The 19,860-nt window shown below is 46.8% G+C and overlaps 1 long non-coding RNA gene across 1 annotated transcript in view; it reads right to left on the bottom strand.

Moving 5' to 3' along the window:
* Positions 1 to 10,613: 10,613 nt before the first annotated feature.
* LOC115289597 overlaps positions 10,614 to 19,860 on the bottom strand; it is a 10,042-nt gene continuing 795 nt past the window's right edge. Inside the window, exons 2-3 of the long non-coding RNA XR_003907706.1 lie at positions 18,097 to 18,241; positions 10,614 to 10,763 (exon numbers count right to left, since the gene is read on the bottom strand). This is a non-coding gene — a long non-coding RNA (uncharacterized LOC115289597). The remainder of the gene's footprint in view (positions 10,764 to 18,096; positions 18,242 to 19,860) is intronic.

Here is a 19,860-nt window from a genome sequence, read left to right as displayed (position 1 = left end):
GTTGAGGGCCACAAGGAAGAGAAAAATAAAGAAGAAATGGCCTGGACTTCTCAGAAGCTCGGGGACATGAAGGGATGGGAAGGGCCACCCTTGTGCTGAGCACAGGAGACTCAGGGGAGCTCCGACTCATTATTTGTTTTAATTTTTAATTGAAGTATATTTGACATATGATCCTAATATCAGATGTACAACATGAGTCTACCGTTACATCATTATGAAGTGTTCACCATGGTAAGTATAGTGACCACCTATCTCCGTGCAAAGTTATTACAATATTGACTGTATTCCCTGGGCCATACTTTCTATCACTTATTTATTTTGTAATTGGAAGTTTGTACCTCTCAAGTCCCTTCATCTATTTGACCCATTCTCCCACATTCCTCCCCTTTGGCAACCTCCAGTTGGCTCTCTACATTTATGAATCTGTTTCTGGTTTTTTGTTGTTGTTGATTGTGTGTTTGTTCATTAGTTTTGTTTTTTAGATGCCAAATGTAAGTGAAATCACAAAATATTTGTCTATCTCTGTCTGACTTACCTCACTCAGCGTAATCCTCTAATTCCATCTGTGTTACCATGAATGGCAACACTTTGATAAATGAATGGACAAAGAAGATGTGGTAAATATACACACTGGAATATTACTCAGCCATAAAAAATAAGGAAATCTTGCAATTCAGATGCACTATAATATGCCCTAATATTATATGCCCTAATAACACCTGGCCAGTGCCACTCAGGCTTGTGATGGCATTTTAAGGTATTTACACTTGATTAGGTCCCAGTAGCTACAGAGTAATTTCCATGCAAAACTGCAGGATAAAATGACACAGAGAGAGCTGGGCTGAGGCCCCCAACAGGACCAAGAGAACAACCATGGTCCAAGCTAACATTCTCACACTGCCCAGAAGTTTCCATATTCCGTCCACTTATAGATATTACAGAAACCTTCCTCCATGGTCAAAATGGACAAAAGGCTCCTACAGGACCCTCCCTGTCCTTGCACAATGAATTAGTGCTAGTATGTTAGCCGAGGGTAATAGACTCTTAAGTCCATAAGCCTCTCCTGGGAGATCCTTGGATTTGGGGGTGGGATTTCAGTGCGGGGAGGAGCGAGGGAACCGTTTGGAGCAGACCAACATTTCCGTTTCCCTCCTCACAGCGGATGAAGGGCACCTCCTTTCCCTTCATGCAGAGCTGTCTCTGAGGAGAAAAATTCCCTCCTCCTTTCCTTACCATAGTCATGGCCAAGCTTAAAATCAAAGATGTTATTACCCACTTGGGGGTCCTTTTGACAGCACTGGAGCTGACAGAGGTGCTCATAGCATTGAAACATGGAGTTTAATTTTCTTTTAATGTTTGTTTATTTTTGAGAAAGAGAGAGACAACATGAGAGGGGAATGGTAGAGAGAAGGAGACAGAATCTGAAGTAGGCTCCAGGCTCTGAGCTGTCAGCCCAGAGCCCGACATGGGGCTTGAACTCATAAACCACCAGATCATGACCTGAGCAGAAGTTGAATGGTTAACCAACTGAGCCACCCAGGCGTACTGAAAAATGGAGAGTTTAAAGAACCTAGAACAACCTGGCAGAGTGGAGATGCTATGAGATGGGATAGCTGGCTTCAGACATGGATCAGCTTATGACCCACCTTCTGTATTCACTAAGTAATCTTCTGACTTGAATTGTTTCCCGAATAGGCTTTGTCAGAAAGAAAGATACATTCATTTATTCAACAACTATGTTGATCCCCTACTATCAGCCAGGATGAATTTATATAGCTGAGTGGGAAGGGTAGACAATGTACCACCACCAAGAGGTTTCCATGGGGTGTGTGCTACAAGGCAGGGAGTCCAGGTTGTTATGACAGCATGGAAGGGGACATCTCAATCAGAGGGTTGGGTCACTGGAAAATGATTGGATATTGAAGGAAAAGTACAATTCTCTAAACAAAGGAAAGCATCCCAAGGATGAGGGATCCCCATGAATGAAATGTGTAGATACATGGAATGTCTCTTACCTTAAACTAAGATATCAAATTCTCTGTCTCTGGGTTTGCGCCACCCGACTTGGTCATCTCGGGACCACATCATCCATCCTAGTCTTGTTTCTCAACCTCAAAGATGCAGCCTAGAGGAAGTAGAAAGCCAACTCTGGGAATTCTGAACTGTGGCTTCCACTTGCCCTTTTCCCCACCTGGAGCAAAAAGGTGCAGGCCATCTGGTGTAGCTACAGAGTAGGGAGTGGCAGGTGCTAGACCTAGAAAGGAGGGTTGGGGACCAATTTCTTTCTTTCTTTTTTTTTTTTTAAGAAAGTTCTCTGTCCAATGTGAGGTTTGAACTCATGACCCTGAAGATCAAGCAGCCATGTTCTACCAACTGAGCCAGCCAGGCAGGTTGGGAACTGATTTCAAAGGGCCTCCTAGCTAATGCCAACAGGTTGCCACACGTCTCATAAGCACAGAACTGTCTGTGTGTTATCAACCTGTTCTATATTCAGTTTGATGCACGGCGGCCATATTTAAGCCGGAACAGACATTGTTGAAAGTGATGATTTGCCAGCCAGCCATTAACCATTCTTATCTTTCCTGCTGTAGGATAGAGAGCGGGGAGGTGGCGAGGTGGAGTGGACACGCTAGTTCTAAAACCCCACAGAAATGTAAGATGGCTGTACTTTCTGGCAACAGCTTTCAGCTAAATTCATTGCAGATGTCTTCTTACTCTCTTTACTGCCTAAATTTACTGTTGGCTCCCTTATGTACCTGAGGTTGGAATACCAGGTGGGGAGGTGATATATCTTAGGCCACATTCAAGGGAGGAACTTGCTTCTCTAGTCTCAGTTCCAAGATAAATACGTCCTTCCTGCCATACACATAGCTTCCAAAAACACAGTCGTGGGTAAACGCTTCATGCAATGTGATGCCAGAGGTATAATTAAACTTCAAAGGGGTATCAATTGCATCACATTCAGGAAAAGTGTGGAAAAAAAAAGGTATTACTGAAAGGCAACCTAAAACACCAAGCCACTTAAATTCACCTTTGGGAGAAGGAAAATAAACTGACGTGATCTCTTGGGGGCACCCAATTTGTGCAAGCAGGCCTCCCGTTCAGGTTGTATCAGAAGAGGGCGTGTGTGTGCTCACTTCTAGCCGGCTTCAAATCTAATCTTTATGAAAAGACTCTTTCCAAGATTCTGGTTACCATCACGCCTCCGGAGCAAAGAGGCAATGAGTGTGAAAATAGCTTGGAACGTTTAAAAAGCAAACTATATAATTATTACACTAATCTTTTTTTAAAGTTTATTTATTTTGAGAAAGAGAGAGAAAAAGAGAAAGAGCGTGGGGGAGGGGCAGAGAGAGAATCCCAAATAGGCTCCACGATAATAGTCTGGGACTCCACACAGGCCTCCGTGAAGGGCTCAAACTCACCAACCTGGACTGAGATCACGACAGGAGCCAAAATCAAGAATCTGATGCTTAACTGACTGAGCCCTTCATATGCTAACCTTATTCAGGTTTTTAAAATTCTATTTGTTGGGAAAAGTCAAGAGCAAGGGCTCTAGAGACAGATGGCTTGTTACAAATTCTAGCGAGTCTTTCTGCGCCATGACCTTGGGTAAAGTACCTGACCTCTGTGAGCCTCAGTTTCCTCAGCATGAAATAGAGTCAATATGTAACACCTTCGTCAAGGAGCTGCGACAAGGCTTAAATGAGTCATTCCACAGAAAATCTCGGGACTCAGGCTGGCACGTGCCTAATAGCCAGTAAATACTAACTCTTATTATGGTTGTGATTGTTCCCATCAGGACCCAGGGGCTCCGGCTCTGTCCGGGACGCACCAGTTGCTTTGCAAAGACAAACTGCCCCATGAATAAAGTTTCTAACTCTCCCCTCAGCTAACAGCTTCAAAATGCATGTTTTTGAGGACCTAGGCCAGGGGATGTGGAGGGCAGGCAGCTAAGAAAAAATCAAATTAGGGGACGCCCGGATGGCTCAGTGGGTCAAGCATCCCACTTCAGCTCAGGTCATGATCTCATGGTTCGAGTTCAAGCCCCCGTCAGACTCTGTGCTAACAGCTCAGAGCCTGGAGCCTGCTTCCGATTCTGTGTCTCCCTCTCTCTCTGCCCCTCCCCCACTCGTGTTCTGTCTCTGTCTCTGTCTCTCTCTCTCTCAAAAACAAATGAATAAACATTTTTAAAGATTAAAAAAAATCAAATAAAGTCAGTGGCATCCTGTCCGTTTATGAGAAAAAGCACATGTACAATGAAATAATATGGGTTTTTAAGGAAGAATCGTGCCAGAACAATCTCCATTCCAAACCTTTTTAAATAAAGACATGTCAAGCAAAGAAGCACCATACATCACCATTTAAAATCCCCAAAGTCAGACTTTGCCAAAGCTCACATATCTGAGGATGAGTTGCTGCAATCTTTTAAAGACAGAAATCCTAGGGGAAAATAAACAAAACTTAAAAGGAAAAAAAAAACAAACCACCCCTACCAACTAAAGAAAGAAAACCCAGCCTCCTCCTTGTACACCAGCATGTAGCTGTCTGGGCTTGTTTAACGTTAACATACTGTTAAGAAAAAAAAAAAAAAGCCAAAACAGGTTTCATAAACTGATCAGTGTGGCTCGTAAAAAGGTAATCATTTGGTTTGTCAATTAGTTGGCAGCCTTGTGATTTTAAGTTTTAAGTTTGCTACCCTGAATTATTATAAAGCTTTAAAATGTAAGGAAAGAGAGAGGTAAAGCCTTGCCCTTAACTTTTCCTGGGTTCTCTTGTTGGCTGGAAGTAAGCCTCTATTTAATGCCTTCAGAGTTTGCTCTTGCCTTGAAGCAATAGACAAGTTTGTGCTGCTCCGTTCTAAATATGGGAACAGCTAGTACAAATAGAAGATGGAAGATTTGCTCTGAAGCTCAGTGTTGCCAATGCAGAGCCTCTCAGATGCTGAGAGCAGGCGGCCCTGCAGAGCAGTGAGTGCTCCGGGCTTTTAACTGCTGATCTATTAATTCTGGGCGGTGTCTGGTTAGACCAAAGGTCAGGAATCTGCTTTTTGACCTGAGTACTAATGGCAATCCTGTGGGGATCCCGAGAGTGGCTGGATGAGTGCTGTGATATTACTAATAATTAATAATGATGACAATGCCCTCGCTTTCTTGGTTCAGTGCTTACCGCCCAAAGATTTCAAATCACTTCAAGACCAACGGTTTCACCCGCTATTGACCTGTAACTGACTGGGGCGCAGAATATCGGCCTGTTGTCAAGAATACAGCCACACCAAGCCTGTTTAAGCATGAACTGAAGAAAGATACCCATTGAAAATTAAAGTGTAAATTTTAGGTAGGCAGGTTATAATTATCCACTTGAAATGAAGCCAAGAACTGAAGTTTAATACCCTTCTTTTGTGAGAAGCACCCAGGCAACCTTCTTAACCATAAACAGACCTTAGATTTTCATCTCCTCTAATTCAGGATTTCTCAGCTTTGGCACCGTGGGCATTCTAGGCCGGATAATTTTCTGCTGAGCAGTAGAGAAGCTGTCTTGGACACCGTAGGATGTTTAGCACCATACCAGGGCCTCCCCCAAATGCCATTAGGACAGATACCCAGTCCTGACCATCAAAAATGTCTCCAGACAATGCCAAATGTCTTGGGGTGGGGGTGGGGGTCCACAAAATCGGCCTCAGTTGAGACCCAGGGCTCTAAATCAAAACATTTGCAAAGTTAGAAGCTACCGAATTCCCAGAATCTTTCATTCCTCCAGGTTGCTTGAAGTATCCCTCATGAAGGAGGGACACTTACCTGCTTAGGGATTGTGGGTTTCAGAGAGGCTTCAATTATAAAAGAGGTCTTCAATTGTAACTTTGATTTCGAAACTTAGATTATGAAATCTAATTCCTCCTCCTGCCCCAAAATGCAAAAATCAAAGAAATAACACAACCCTTGTTTTTTTTTTTTAATGTTTATTCATTTTTGAGAGACTGAGACAGAACACAAGCAGGGGAGGGGCAGAGAGAGAGAGGAAGATACAGACGCCAAAGGAGGCTTGCTCCAGGCTCTGAGCTGTCAGCCCAGTGCCCCATGCAGGGCTTGAACTCACAAATTCTGAGATCATGATCTGAGCCTACCCAGAGATCATGACCAGAGCGGATATCAAGATTCAGAGGCTTGGGGCGCCTGGGTGGTTCAGTCGGTTAAGTGTCTGACTTCAGTTCAGGTCATTATCTCACAGTTTGAGCCCTGCATCAGGTCTGTGCTGACAACTCAGAGCCTGGAGCCTGCTTCAGATTCTGTGTCTCCCTCTCTCTCTGCCCTTCCCCCACGCACACTCTGTCTCTCTAAAATAAACATTAAAAAAAAAAGATTCAGAGACTTAACCGATTGAGCCCCTCTCTGCAACCTATTTCCTGAATCTGCCTCAGTGGCACCACACTGGGTTTTTTCTTCCTTCTCTGACCAGCTTTTCCCTATAGCCTTTTGCACTCTCTGTCCACCCCTCTCTGATCACAGTGAGCAGACCCCCTCTTTCATTTCCAGTCCACGCAGGTGACCCCATACAGACACTGCTATGTGTCAGGCCCTGCCTTCCAAATGCCTCAGGAATTCTGATGTGGGTGTCCTGCCCTCACACTAAACATAACTCAACCAAAATGACCTTTAGTTAGGGTTCTCCCCTCACAAACTGAATCCCTTCCCCAGATCTCATACCTGTCAGTGGTATACCTTTAATCCCCCTTATTTGTATGCAGAGAGCTTGGCTCTCACTGCCCCGCACTGGGAATGCCATCCATTCTGCTCCTTTCTTCTTCAATTCCTAATCTGGGAGTTCCCAAACTTCAAGGGACCTCAGAATCACCTACAGGGCTTCTTAAAGACTGAGGCCCACCCCCAGAGACTCCGATTCCGAAGGTCTAAGGCGGGCCCTCAATCTGCATCTCTAAGAAGTTCCCCGGGAGTGAAACGGCTTTCGGACTGGCTGCTTTCACAGAGGTATTTATTTCCAGGGGCTCTGCACTTTTCGGACTGCGGGGGACCAGCTTCGGGTCCCTGTGGGTGACGTGGTCAATATGCCACAGACCCTCCCTGGCCAGTTGGCTCACCTTAAGCCACTGTTTTCTTGAAGCAGAATGCCCTATTCCCCCCTTGCCTTCCAAGGCCTCCAGTCCCCCGCTTTGTGCAGGGATTAGCCCCGGACCAGCGGCCCCAAGAAGACCTTTAGCTTCTCCCACCTTCCTGGAGTTCTTCTGGTGCGGTGGCAGACGTGGTGGGATTGCCAGGTTCCCACTGGCCTCTGCTCCCACGGGCCCAGGCTCATTCGCAGCGAGCGACTTGTCCTCGGGGCGCCTTCCTCACATTTTTCATGGTGACTTCACAAGCGGGTTCTGCCTCGCACACCCGCGCACACCCGCGCACACCCGCGCACACCCGCGCAGAACCCCGGGGGGCGTGTGGGCGAGCACCGCTTTGGGCCTCGGCCTGCAGCCCGGTTCCGGTAAGGGGAATGCTTCCCAGACAGCAGCTTGGCTGACGATTTAGGTGAACTTTAAAGAAACCTAGTGAGGGGCGGGGAATGGCTCAGTAGGCAGAGCATGTGATTCTTGATCTGGGGATCCTGAGTTCAAGCCCCACCTTGGGTGCAGAGTTAACTATTAAAAAATCAGTAAATAACTTATTTTATTTTATTTACATTTACTTATTTTTAGAGACAGAGACAGAGCACAAGTGGGGGAGGGGCAGAGAGCGAGGGAGACACAGAATCTGAAGCATGCTCCAGGCTCTGAGCTGTCAGCACAGAGCCCAGCGCGGGGTTTGAACCCACAAACTGCGAAATCATGACCTGAGCCGAAGTCAGACGCTTAACCGACCGAGCCACCACCCAGGCGCCCCATAAATAACTTATTAAAGAAAGAAAGAAAGAAAAGAAACATAGACTTTGCCCTCTCTTTCAAGCACCTGCTGATTGCGGAGGCCTGGCCTTGTACTGACTGAGCCTGGCACCTGCCAGAACAGTAAGTGCGGTTATCGCGCGGGCTCAGGATGTTTAGAAGGGCCTAGGCAGGGGGACATTTGGTCTCTCCTATACTGTGTGTTTAAAAAAAAATTTTTTTTTTCTGAAGAATGTCCAAAGAAGAGATGACGTCTGGTCCTTGGCAGCGGAAGCAAGACGTGGGGTGCAGAGAGGAGGCGGATCCGTGCTGCGCGGCCCCCGCCCCGCCGGCCTCCCAGGGCCCTGCGTGCGCGTCCCAGGGGCTCGCGGGGACACGCACTGCCGCGGGCCACCGGCAGGTGTCTCTCTCCTGGCTCCGCCGCCCGCGGTGAACTCAACAAATGGAGGCCCTCGGGAGGCGGGGGCAGCGCTGGGCGGTCGGAGAGCCGCGTCGCCCTCTGTCCCCCCAACATTTCTCCCCGTCCTCGCCTTTGAAACACTTGGTGGCCGCGCGGGGGATGAAATGTCTTCCGGGCCTCCGAACCTAACGGCTCTCCTTTCTGGGGCTTTTATGGTCTGATGATCGAGGTCGGGGCTTGGGGGTCACGTCTGAAAGGCCACCGGCAGTGCAGGGCCAGGACCCTGGGAACTTCTTTCCCATGTTTCTCTTCACCTTCCCAGAAAGCGGTAGGAAAAAGGGCCTGCTGTCCTAACATCTTTTCCCTTTAGGGAAATTCAGTTTCCTAACACGTCGAGTTTTGAAAGAAGCCCCTTTATTGGGTAATGTCAGCAGCCCGGTAGGTGCATGTGAGGCCAGTAGCAATCCCTTTATTTTTATTTTATTTTAATTTTTTTGTTACTTACCTAACAAATGTTTATGAATCATCCATGGGGTGCCGGGCACAGTATGGGAGAGTCAGTGGTGAGCAAAGATGCTGCACGAACAACCCAGACCCCCAAAGAAATACATCAGGTGACAAGATGTATGCCATGTCCATTACTTGAGAATCCAAAACAATATGGAGGAAGAAAACCACGTTTTCATAAAAACTCTGCCCTCAGTGCCACTGGTGAGCAGCAGGTTAATGCAGGCTTGCCTTTCTTTGGACCTTTTCACTTCATTTAACAGAACCCCAAAAAAACCTTTACTGAAGGCTAACTTCAGGGGCTGGGACTATACTAGGTGCTGGGGATACAATGGTGACAATATTGTCCCTGTCCTTTAGGAACTGGGAGCCCAGTGCACAGTAGGCAAGTGAAACAGAACGATTGCAGTGCGTCTCTGACCCTGGGCCCACCCTGATTAGCTGTCCTGATTCCACTGATTTACTCTGTAGGGTGCAAGAAGACCCAGGAAAGGGAGGCCCCGTCAGCAGCACTGGGTAGGACCCAAACGCCAACCCAGACAACGTAGAGTCCCATAGAAAAGTCACCATGAGGTGTTGATGCCCAGGAAATAACATCAGTTGTCCCATATCTGAGGACGAAGCAGTAGAAGTATCCCCGTTTCTCATCTTGGGTCTGCTCTGGCTTCACTGACTCCATTTCTGCACAAGTTCATTTCCTGGAAGTTCCTAAGAACCAGTATCACACATCCATATACTTCCCTTCCCTTCTCATGAAATTACGTTCTAGAATCTGACTGATGTTGGCAGAGAAAGAGGTGTCTGCCTCTATCTAGCTCAGGAGTGGTTGTTTGAATGTGCTGACATTGTGTTGGGGCTTTTTGTTTGCTTCCCCCCACGTTTTAAGTTAACAGAACGCTAGCCGTGGGGTTCCCACCTCAGACGCTTACAGACAGTCAGAGAAACGGTCACAAATTCCCATGACACACTTTCAAGCTCTATCTGTGTTCTTGGCCTGATTCGGGACTGTGGGAGTCAGTCAGTGCTGGGGCTATTAACTGGAAAATGCCTGGAGCCCCTCCACACTGATATTCTGTCCCTTTTTCCCTAAGTGAGAAACACGGAGTCCTCTGCAAGCACCGTTAGAATTTTGTGTTTGTTTTAATTTATAAGAATACATAGACCTCTGTGTTTGGTGTTCTCTGAGCTCTGGGTGAAAGCTTAGTGCGATTTTCTAAAAGGAAACTTTGCCTCATTCAGAAAGCATACCAAAATCTTGCTTACTCTTTTGTCTGTCTGTCCATACCAGGATAATGCCTGACTACCTAAATCGCCTTAGTAGTCACAATGGATAGTTGATTTCCTTGCTCAGCTGTTGAGTGCTAAAATCATTCTCCTTGGGACACATGCCATGTCATATCTAGAAAGATACTAAGAAGGCAACATTTGAGATTAGTTAGAAGGCTGGTAAGCACATTGGTCATATGACTAAGAGAAATTAGGTACATTTTGATCATTCTTGGGATGCTGTCAGAATGACACACAATTCCCACAAAATTCATCTTTTCTCATAAATCTCACATATTCTGAATAATGTTTCAGAAAATGGGCATCGTTTCTACAAATTGAATCCCATTATCACATTCAAAACATTGAAAATGTGTGTTCAAATAGAAAAACTATTTCAGCAGACCAAATTCAGAAATGTTTTAGCAAGAAAGAGGTGGTCTGACCTGTAACAAGCTCATAAAATTTGGAATAGAAAAAAGTCTTTTTTCTTATTATTTTGGTTTGTTTTTAATGTTTATTTATTTTTGAGAGAGACAGAGACAGAGACAGATGTGGTCAGGGAAGGGGCAGAGAGACACAGAATCCAAAGAAGGCTCTGGGCTCTGAGCTGTCAGCACAGAGCCCCAGGCCAGCCCTGAACTCCCTGGTGGTGGGATCTTGACCCAAGCTGAAGTCAGAAGCTTCACCGACTGAGCCACCCAGGCGCCCCTAGAATAGAAACAAGTCTTAAGTGTCATTGACTTCAAGCCCCAAACAATGTCTCTGACCGGTAACTTTCTCACATCTGAGGAAACAAGCCCTGGGCTGGGGGGGGGGGGGGGAAGAGGGGGGGCTCCAGGTGGCCCACCCACCCTTTCCAACTCTTAGAAATATTTGACAGTGGGTCCCACAGCTCCTTGCCGTGAGTGCCCACTCATCGTTCCGGCCTGGCCTCCTGGAAGAGGCTTTGGCCATGAAGTAGCCCCCGCCAATGTTTGACGCGGCTCTCAGAGACTTCCCTTCTGTGGGTTTGCAGTGTGGCCTTGGAGTTCATCAAAAAGCGTTCACAGAGTAACAAGGTGTGTCAGGAGCAAGGGAATGGATGGGCGAATCAAACAAAGCCCCAGCCCTGCTGGGACTTGCATTCTATTGATGAAGACAGAAAACAAACAGTGAAGTAAATTTATAACATAAGGTCGGGTAATGATAAAGACACTGAAGGGAAAGCAAAGCAAGGAGACTGGGAAATGGGAGTGTTTAGGTTGGGAGGTGCGGGAGGTGCAAAGGAGGAGGTAACATTTGGGCAAAGACCTGACCGAATCGAGGGGGGGACCCAAGGGACCCTGTGAGGGGAAGAGCAAAAGCCCCACAAGGATAAATGCTTGATGTTTGAGAAATATCATGGAGGCGAGCTGGGCTGAAATGGAGATGGGAGAGAAGGGAGGTTTGACATGTAGCCAGGGGTCGCTAGGCCTTGAAGGTCCAGGCCATACTTTGCCTTGTTGAGAGCAACATGACAGAGAAGGGTGTGACATAATTTCAAGACCCTTTCCACATTAGTCGCTATATTCTAGGTGGTTAAAGTCTCCATGAAAGGTAGTAACTCAGAATTGCCTCCACTATTTCAGGAGAGGGCTAACTTGCAAGGTAGAGCAGGACAATCCCCTCCTTTATTCTGGAAACACGATTTCTATTAATACAATCCAAGGCCTCTCATGTAGCATTTTAAGAAGGCTTTTATTTTTTCCTTTTGCATATTGCACTCTTAAACCACACTCCCCACCTGAGTTTCTTCTCTACCCTCAACCTCCTGTTCTCTGGAATAATATCTACCAATACCATGGATGCCAGGTGGTGGTCTACTCACAACCAAGTCTTTACAGGTACATTAATAAAAGTTGTTTTATGTTCTTTATTTTTGAGAGACAGAGAGAGACACAGTGGGAACAGGGGAGGGTCAGAGAGAGAGGGAGACACAGAATCCAAAGCAGGCTCCAGGCTCTGAGCTAGCTGTCAGCACAGAGCCCAATGCGGGGCTCGAACCCACAAACCATGAGATCATGACCTGAGCCGAAGCCAGACGCGTAACCGACTGAGCCACTCAGGTGCCCCTACAGGTACATTTTTGTATTTGCCTTATCCTGGTTCCATTTAAACATGCCAGGCTCCAAACATCCTCCACTTGTCTGGATGGCTTTTGGGTGCAGAACTGTGGGATATTTCCCTATTAAATTCTATCTCATCAGACTTGACACCTTGTTCCAACTTGAAAAATATTTTTGGACCCTGGCTCTAGCATCTTAATATATAAGCTCTTCCTCCCGTATTTGTCGCCAACAGATTTCTTCAGGATTTCACTTAGCACAATATTGTACTGAGTGAGGCTGAAGGCAGAGTCCTGCGGGAAGTCAGGAGGGACCTCCATCAAAATTGAAATGGATCCATTTCAAGACTTTTGGGAAGTGACTGTTCAACCAGCTACAAATCAATCTAATTTGCCCTACATCTACTTTACATCTCTCCATGAATCAACAAGGATACTGTAAAAGAATTTATGGGGCTCCTGGGTGGCTCAGTCGATTAAGCGTCTGACTTTGGCTCAGGTCATGATCTCACGGTTTGTGGGTTGGAGCCCTTCGTTGGGCTCTGTGCTGACAGCTCAGAGCCTGGAGCCTGCTTCGGATTCTGTGTCTTCCTCTCTCTCTGCCCCTCCCCTGCTTGTGCTTTGTCTCTCTCTGTCTCTCAAAAATAAATAAATGTTAAAAAAAAATTTTTAAGAATTTTGTCTGATGTCATACTGAAATGTATATGCGCTGTCCTGACCTTTCAGCCCGACCGTACTGTGAAACAAAGAAATGAAGTTCAAGTAGAACACCTCACAGTTGATATTTTCTCTGGCACCTCCCTTTTACCAATTCTGTGCTTTTCCTCCTGCCCTAAGTCTCCACTAACATTAGTCACTGGCCACAACCAGAAGCTTGCTTCCTCCTTTTTTACTGTAATGGTGCGATACAATTTAGCCTTCCTAGATGTATTATACATGTAACTGAAAAATTATGAATCAATTGTGATAATGTGAGTCATATTTTAAGTATACAATGAACTGTTCACTAAGATTATTGATCATGCCTCGTAGAAGTCCTGTATTGTATTTCCAAAATGAAAAACGCTTTTGTAACATTAAGTATAATACTTCCTAATGTAGATTTCTGTTTACCTTCACTGAATTTTCTCAAAACACATCATACTTTTAAACACAATAATAACAGACCAAGGCTGCTGTGACTTGAATCATCAGTAAATCTAATACCTGTCAAATAATGTATTTCTGTCAGGAAACTCTTTAACGTCAAATTTTCAGACTCAGTAAAATAATAGTATATGTATATATATACATGTATAAATAGTATAGATATAGATGAACGTTTATTCTTTTTGAGAGAGAAAGAAAGGGAGAATGTGAGCAGTGGAGGAGCAGAGAGAGGAAGACAGAGGATCTGAAGTGGGCTCCGCACTGATAGCAATGAGCCTGACGTGGGACTTGAACTCACAAACCTTGACATCATGACCTGACCTGAAGTCAGACATTCAACCGACTAAGCCACCCAGTTGCCCCTAGTGTATATATATATATATATTTTTTTTTAATGGTACTTTATGAGACTATAAACAAAAGCAATTTCCATCTGGTTTTACATTGATCCTGAACTATTTTCAAGCCCTCAGTGTTTCTCCTTTGCAGACTAGCTCACAGATCTCCGTGCAGACATGTCTGTCTGACCTTTCGCTATCTTCACGGAGTCAGGCATAGCACCTGGAATATATGTACTGGGTGCTCAATAAATATTTCTTAAACAGATATAATAAGGAATAAATGAATGTATGTGAACAAAAAAGTACTTCATCTGTTCATAAAATGATTTTAATTTTGCATGGGATCAAATTAGCCATGACCCCTGCCTTCTAGAAAGGAACTTTTGGGGCAAAAATTACCATCTCAGATGCATAAATAATAGTAATACTCTTGATCAGCAGTTCTCAAACCTTTTGGTCTCAGAATCCCTTTACACTCTTAAAAAGCCAAGAACCCTAAAGAGGTTTTATTTATCTAGACTATATCCACAATATTTACCATATTAGAAATTAAAACAAAAATTATTTACTAATTCATTTAAAATAGTAGCAATAATTCCATCATACACCAACATAATTAATGTTTTATGAAAATAAATTTCCAAAACAGAAATAAATTAGTTACGGGGCGCCTGGGTGGCTCATTTGCTAAAAGCATCCCACTTCTCCTCAGGTCGTGACCTCACAGTTCATGGGTTTGAGCCCCACGTCAGGGTTGGGCTCACTGCTGTCAGTGCAGAGCCTACTTTGGATCCTCTGTCCCCCTCTCTCTCTGTCCCTCCCTGACTAGCACATTCTCTCTCTCAAAAATAAAACAAACATTATGAAAAAAATAAAATAGTGAGGAGTGACATCGTTTTAATTTTTTGCTAATCTCTTGAATGTCTGGCTTGGTAGAAGCTAGATTCACAGATTTCCTTCTGCATTCTCCTTGGCCACATAGCTTCTAGAAATGCCACTGGACACTCAGGACACAATGGGAATGAAAGAAGCAAACAACACCTTTGTATTATCACAACAATAGTTTTGATCTTCGGACCCCCTGAAAGGGTTTTCAGGATGACAATAGTGGCTGGACTATGTTTTGAGAACTAGTCTAGAGGTTTATACTGTTTAAATAATAAGAGCAATTCTGGGATGCCTGGCTGGCTCAGTAGCTTGAGTGTCAGACTTGGGCTCAGGTCATGATCTCATGGTTCGTGGGTTCGAGCCCCACGTCTGGCTCTGTGCTGACAGCTCAGAGCCTGGAGCCTGCTTCAGATTCTGTGTCTCCCTCTCTCTCTGCTCCTCCCTTGCTCATGCACGGTCTCTCTCTCTCTCTCTCAAAAATAAGCATTACAAGAAAAATTTTAAAATAATAAGAGCAATTTCATTCATAACAGTTTTTTTCTTTGCCTTGAATATTAGAATGTTCAGAATGAGGTTTACTAATCAGTTCAGGCCAGGAATTCTACTCTGTCCGCCCTCTGTCACTCCGCTCATCTGCACCCTTTGCTATGTGGTTTTTACTTTCTTTTTTAGTGCTAATGGCTTTTGTCACATTTCTTCTGTGTTTTTATTAGAAGTTGCTTCCAATCCTTTTTGGGAAAAAGTTGGGTTTTAAAAAACAGGTATGTGTGTGTGTATGTATTTCAGTACATAGGAGTTTAAAATTACACTTTTTGTTTTTGTTTCTATCTAAGCTAGCATATGTCAATATGGATAAAAATATATAGTATAGTCACATAAAAGATTAAGATGTTGGGGCGCATGGGTGGCCCAGTCAGTTGAGTGTCTGATTTTGGCTCAGGTCATGATCTCACAGTTTGCTGAGTTTGAGCCCTGTGTCCAGCTCTGTGCTGACAGCTCAGAGCCTGGAGCCTGCTTTGGATTCTGTGTCTCCCTCTTTCGGTGCCCCTCCCCTGCTTGTTTGCTAGTTCAGGCGTGTGCTCTTTCACTCTCTCAAAAATAAATAAACATTTAAAAAACAAAAAAAGAGTAAGATGTTTGTTGGATGGGCTTTCTTAATAGTGCCCAGAGGATAGGAGTTGCATCATGAGGAAACTGCAATCTAAAAGCATACAGCTCTAAGGGAGACAATTCATCACTCCAGAAGTTGGGCTCCAGGGTCTGAATCGTTTCTCAACACTCCCGCCTACAACATTCCACGTTTTCTGTACCGGTAACTAATTTGATTGAAGCCCAGGGTAGTCACACTTTATAAACGTCTGCCCACCGCATGTCATTCTTCCGTCTGGAAGACCTGTGTGGCGGCCACTCAGGAGGCAGGGGGTCCCACCTGTGGCCACCTTGACGGCTCGGACTGTGCACCTGACCCAGGCTGGGCCCCTCACACTCTCTCCTGGGCCAGCCTGTCACCTGTGGCTAATCTCGTCCCTAGAGAAGATGCACATGTGGTAGTTGTCAACAAGAAGGGAAAACTGATTGCATGGAAGGACAAAAGCTGGAGAAGGAGTCCTGCCTGGGTTCCTAGGAGCCATCTGTCCTTGAGGTTCAGGAGACGCTCCTTTATGCACGCATTTTCCTGGCTGCTTGAGCCAGCTCAGGTGGATTCCTTGCAACCTAAACGTCTTAAATGAGGTAGAGAAAGCCAGAACCCTCTTGTGAGTTTTTTCCCTCTATCTCGGGCCAGGAAAGGATCCTGAAGAGAGTGTAGGTCCTAACTATGCATTTACTCTCCAAGGACTCGCATCAGGCATCAGGCAAATACAGCTTTCCATCCCCAGAGGGCAAATGTACAGATGACTGGAGTTGGCGCTGGACTCTGTGGGTTAGTATTTGCTGAGGGCAACATGCCCAGGGACCTGAGTGACAGAAGTCCCCAGGCGCCAGGGAGAAGACTAGCAATTATGTTTCCAATCACCTGCCTGTTCTCAGGGCCTGTAGATCAGCGCTCCCCAGAGCCCTGACCCTCAATGACGGGCAGGGCGACCCACTTCTAACTGCCAATTTTTAGCAGCTGGAAACGCAGAGGGAGGTGAAGATCCTGGAGGACTGCCTTCTCCTTAACTGTTTTTCGAAAGTCAAAAGATACCGTGGGACTTGCAGGGCAGCAAGGACGTAGCATGTGTGACGTGGGAAGCCGGTGGCCCTGGCTCTCTCCTGGTGCGTGGACAGACTGTGGGGTTCGTGGACACCCCTTCCTGGGGCCTCAGGTTTTGCAGCCGGGGGGGTTGATGAGCTAGAACTAGACGGTCTTTAATATGCCTTTCATCTTCAACTCTCTACAATCTTTGTGAGCTGGAAAGATTTACGCAGAACTTCATCTTGATTTTATTACTTGTAGTTCATCTTCTCGTGACACAGCCAGCGGCAGCCTGAGCGTGCGGAAGTAAGTGGCTCTCTCTCAGGGATGATTTAAGAGGTGCTGAAAGCCCCAGGGTACCTCCCTCACTGGGCTGCCACTGCAAAGGGCCTGAAGCTCCCTTGCCCCGGAGCCAGTCCTGGGATCCAAGCATGGTTTGGAGTCAGCCTCAGTCAAATGGCAAACACATGCCCATTGTGTCTCCTGAAGCATATCAGCCTGCACTTGATCGTGGGCAAAAGGCCAAGGAGAGGCCATCAGCCTGGACTTGCCCCTGGATTCCCTAGGAACAAGGGCAGGAATGGTGTCCAAGCAGAGGCACAATATCGCCAGGAGAGGCCTAGGGCTCAGGGTGTCCCAGCAGGCCCCCAAGCAGCAGGGAGGGAGCTGCAAGGGCCGGCGGAGCACCCAAATCAGACTTTGCCCCCGGGGGTGGCTGGTCAGCCACAGGCCTGGCCTAGGCTTTGCTTCAGTTTGACTGGCCTGTCTTCCCCTCCTCAGGGTGCCCTGCGGAGAAGGAGGAGGTGCTCAGACCAAGTTCCAGGGCTCCAGGGCTCTCACTCCTCTGCACTAGGAGAGCAGGACTTGAGGCCCCTGTAGGAAGAGGAGGCCTCAGTTTTGGCTCCCGCCATGGAGGCTGTCGTGACAAAAAGATTAGGGATAGCCAGCCACCTGGGAGGAAATGGCCAGGTTCTGTGGTGGAGCCTGGCACTGTGGGGACTCACCACTGCTCCCGGAGTGGGTCACTCAAACTGCTTTCTCTCTTCCCTGGGCCGCTTGCCTAAGGGACCCCAGGTCTACTGCCTCCCACCCCCACCGCCAGAAAACAAGGTTGGGGTGTCAGGCTATGGCGAGCCTCCTTTTGGCGACTTCCGTTAACTTATAAACACGGAGAAAGGGTAACCAGGAGGAAAACTTCCTAGCACTCCTGTGGGGGGTGTATTTATCAATATGGCAGCTGTACGCAGTGTAGAGATAAATGAACCATTGGATGGCACCCTGAGGTATTATTCCACGACACGGAGTGTTAAACACCGATTCCCTCTGCACTCCATTGGAACGTGTGTGGAACATTCTATTTGAGAACCAGCCTTCCCACTGACTTTCTTAGAAGGCCGGGCTTACCAAGACTTTATCTCCTCGTTGGGCAAAGGGGAGGAGGGTGACTTCTGGTGACACCCGAGCCTACAGGTCTCAAGTAGGAATGAAGACGCAACGGAAGCAAAAAACATCCTTAGTGGTATCTCGAAACGGTCTGCAAAGAATCCATCTGAGAAACCGAACAGAAGCAGGCGTGTTTTATATTTGCTGGGGTAAACCGGAAAGGAGCAGACACACATGCTGAACCACAAAACCCCATCACCAGCGCCACCACCCATCTCCTTAGTCTGCAGAGTAAGTCACCCCGTGACCTACCATAGGAACCCAGAATCCCAGTTTTCCCCAGGGTGTTCCTCATAGTCAAGCAGAGATTCAGGGATGTGTGGCAAGGGCCCCATTAAACCCCCAAGTTTACCTTGCCTTGTTGCTCTCCCCCTATATTTCTTTTGTAGGAGAATGGGAATTCGGGGGCTGGTTAAAAATCCTTTTGGACAGTCCAGTAATTTCGAATTGGGAGACCAGCCCAGGGCCCAAGGACTTTCCCTAGTGGGCCAAAAGGGGTTTTGAGTTAACTAGAGACAACACCTCCTTAAGTCCCCACTCCGGAGAGGGTCTAGGAATTCGGAGATTCCTGCTAATGGAGGGCCTCAGGAACATACTGAGGGGTCAAGATTCACTGACGTTCACTGTGAAATACAAGTCTGGATGAACTGCGAGCAGGTGCCTATCTGCTCATCTCCCTGGCTGGCCTGCAGGCCAGGTGTGCGTCAGTCTGCGTGACAGCAGAACCCTTTATCTGACGCCACCAACTACTGAGTCTGGTTTGGGGTTTGGGAGTCAGAGTCCTGGGACTGTCACCAAGAGCTGTGTGGTCATGGCCAAATCACTTAGTCTATGCAGGCCTCAGTGTCCTAATGTGCAAACTGAGAATAATGGACCCATGTGATTTACTGAATTTGCGAGGGTGTGGGGGTGTGGGAAATTCAGAAATTAATTCTGAATTCTGGCAGCAGCCTAATCCCACACTCTTTCCTTCCCTGGAACTCTGAGGTCCAGGCCTCCTTACCTTTCCATCTGCCTACCCTTCTGCCAGTGTCCCAAGAGGAAATTCTGCTCTAAAGGGTCCTATCTACCAGCACACCAGCACCAGCTTGCTCCAGGTTCTCCGGCCTCTCTCCCAGTCCCCACTGAGCCCTCCTTTTCCTCTTTACAGTAAAAAGTACAAGTGCGCTTTTATCTGTGCTAAACTTCAAGAGCAGAATCATCCCTAAATTGAGAAGAAAAGCGGAAGGCACGGCCCTTGGGGCGGGGCTGATAGACAAGCAGAGATTTTGGAGGTGCAGGGGGGAGGGTAGCCGAAAGCAGGACACCCCTGAGGTGGGTGCCGCAAAAGCTTTCTCCTCTATATTCTTGCCTGAGGGCCTGATACCACACTCAGAGTAAATCCGTGGAAATAAAGAGCCACCTGTTCCCCAGGGAAGAGAAGGGGTGGAAGGAAACGGGGAACCAGGGGGTGGGAGATGAGAGGGAGCAGGCATGGGCAGAGGGGGAGAGGGGTGGAAGTGGGGTAGGAAAAGATGGGAAACAGGATGTGAGAGAGGAGGTGGGAGTCTTGAGGAAAGAGGAGTTGGAAGAAGGGGGAAAGGGTGGGGAGGGTGGAGAAGACTGGAGGAGGAGGAGGAGGGAGAGGGACAGGGGAGGGGAGGAGGTGGCAGAGTTGGGGTGGTTGAAAGAAGAGCAAGGCATAGGAAGAGGGGTGGGGGCAGGGGTGGGAGAGGGGAAAAGTAA

Source organism: Suricata suricatta, chromosome 4 (assembly GCF_006229205.1).
Source record: "Suricata suricatta isolate VVHF042 chromosome 4, meerkat_22Aug2017_6uvM2_HiC, whole genome shotgun sequence".
Taxonomy (NCBI): domain Eukaryota; kingdom Metazoa; phylum Chordata; class Mammalia; order Carnivora; family Herpestidae; genus Suricata; species Suricata suricatta.
This window is presented reverse-complemented; position numbering and strand designations above follow the sequence as displayed.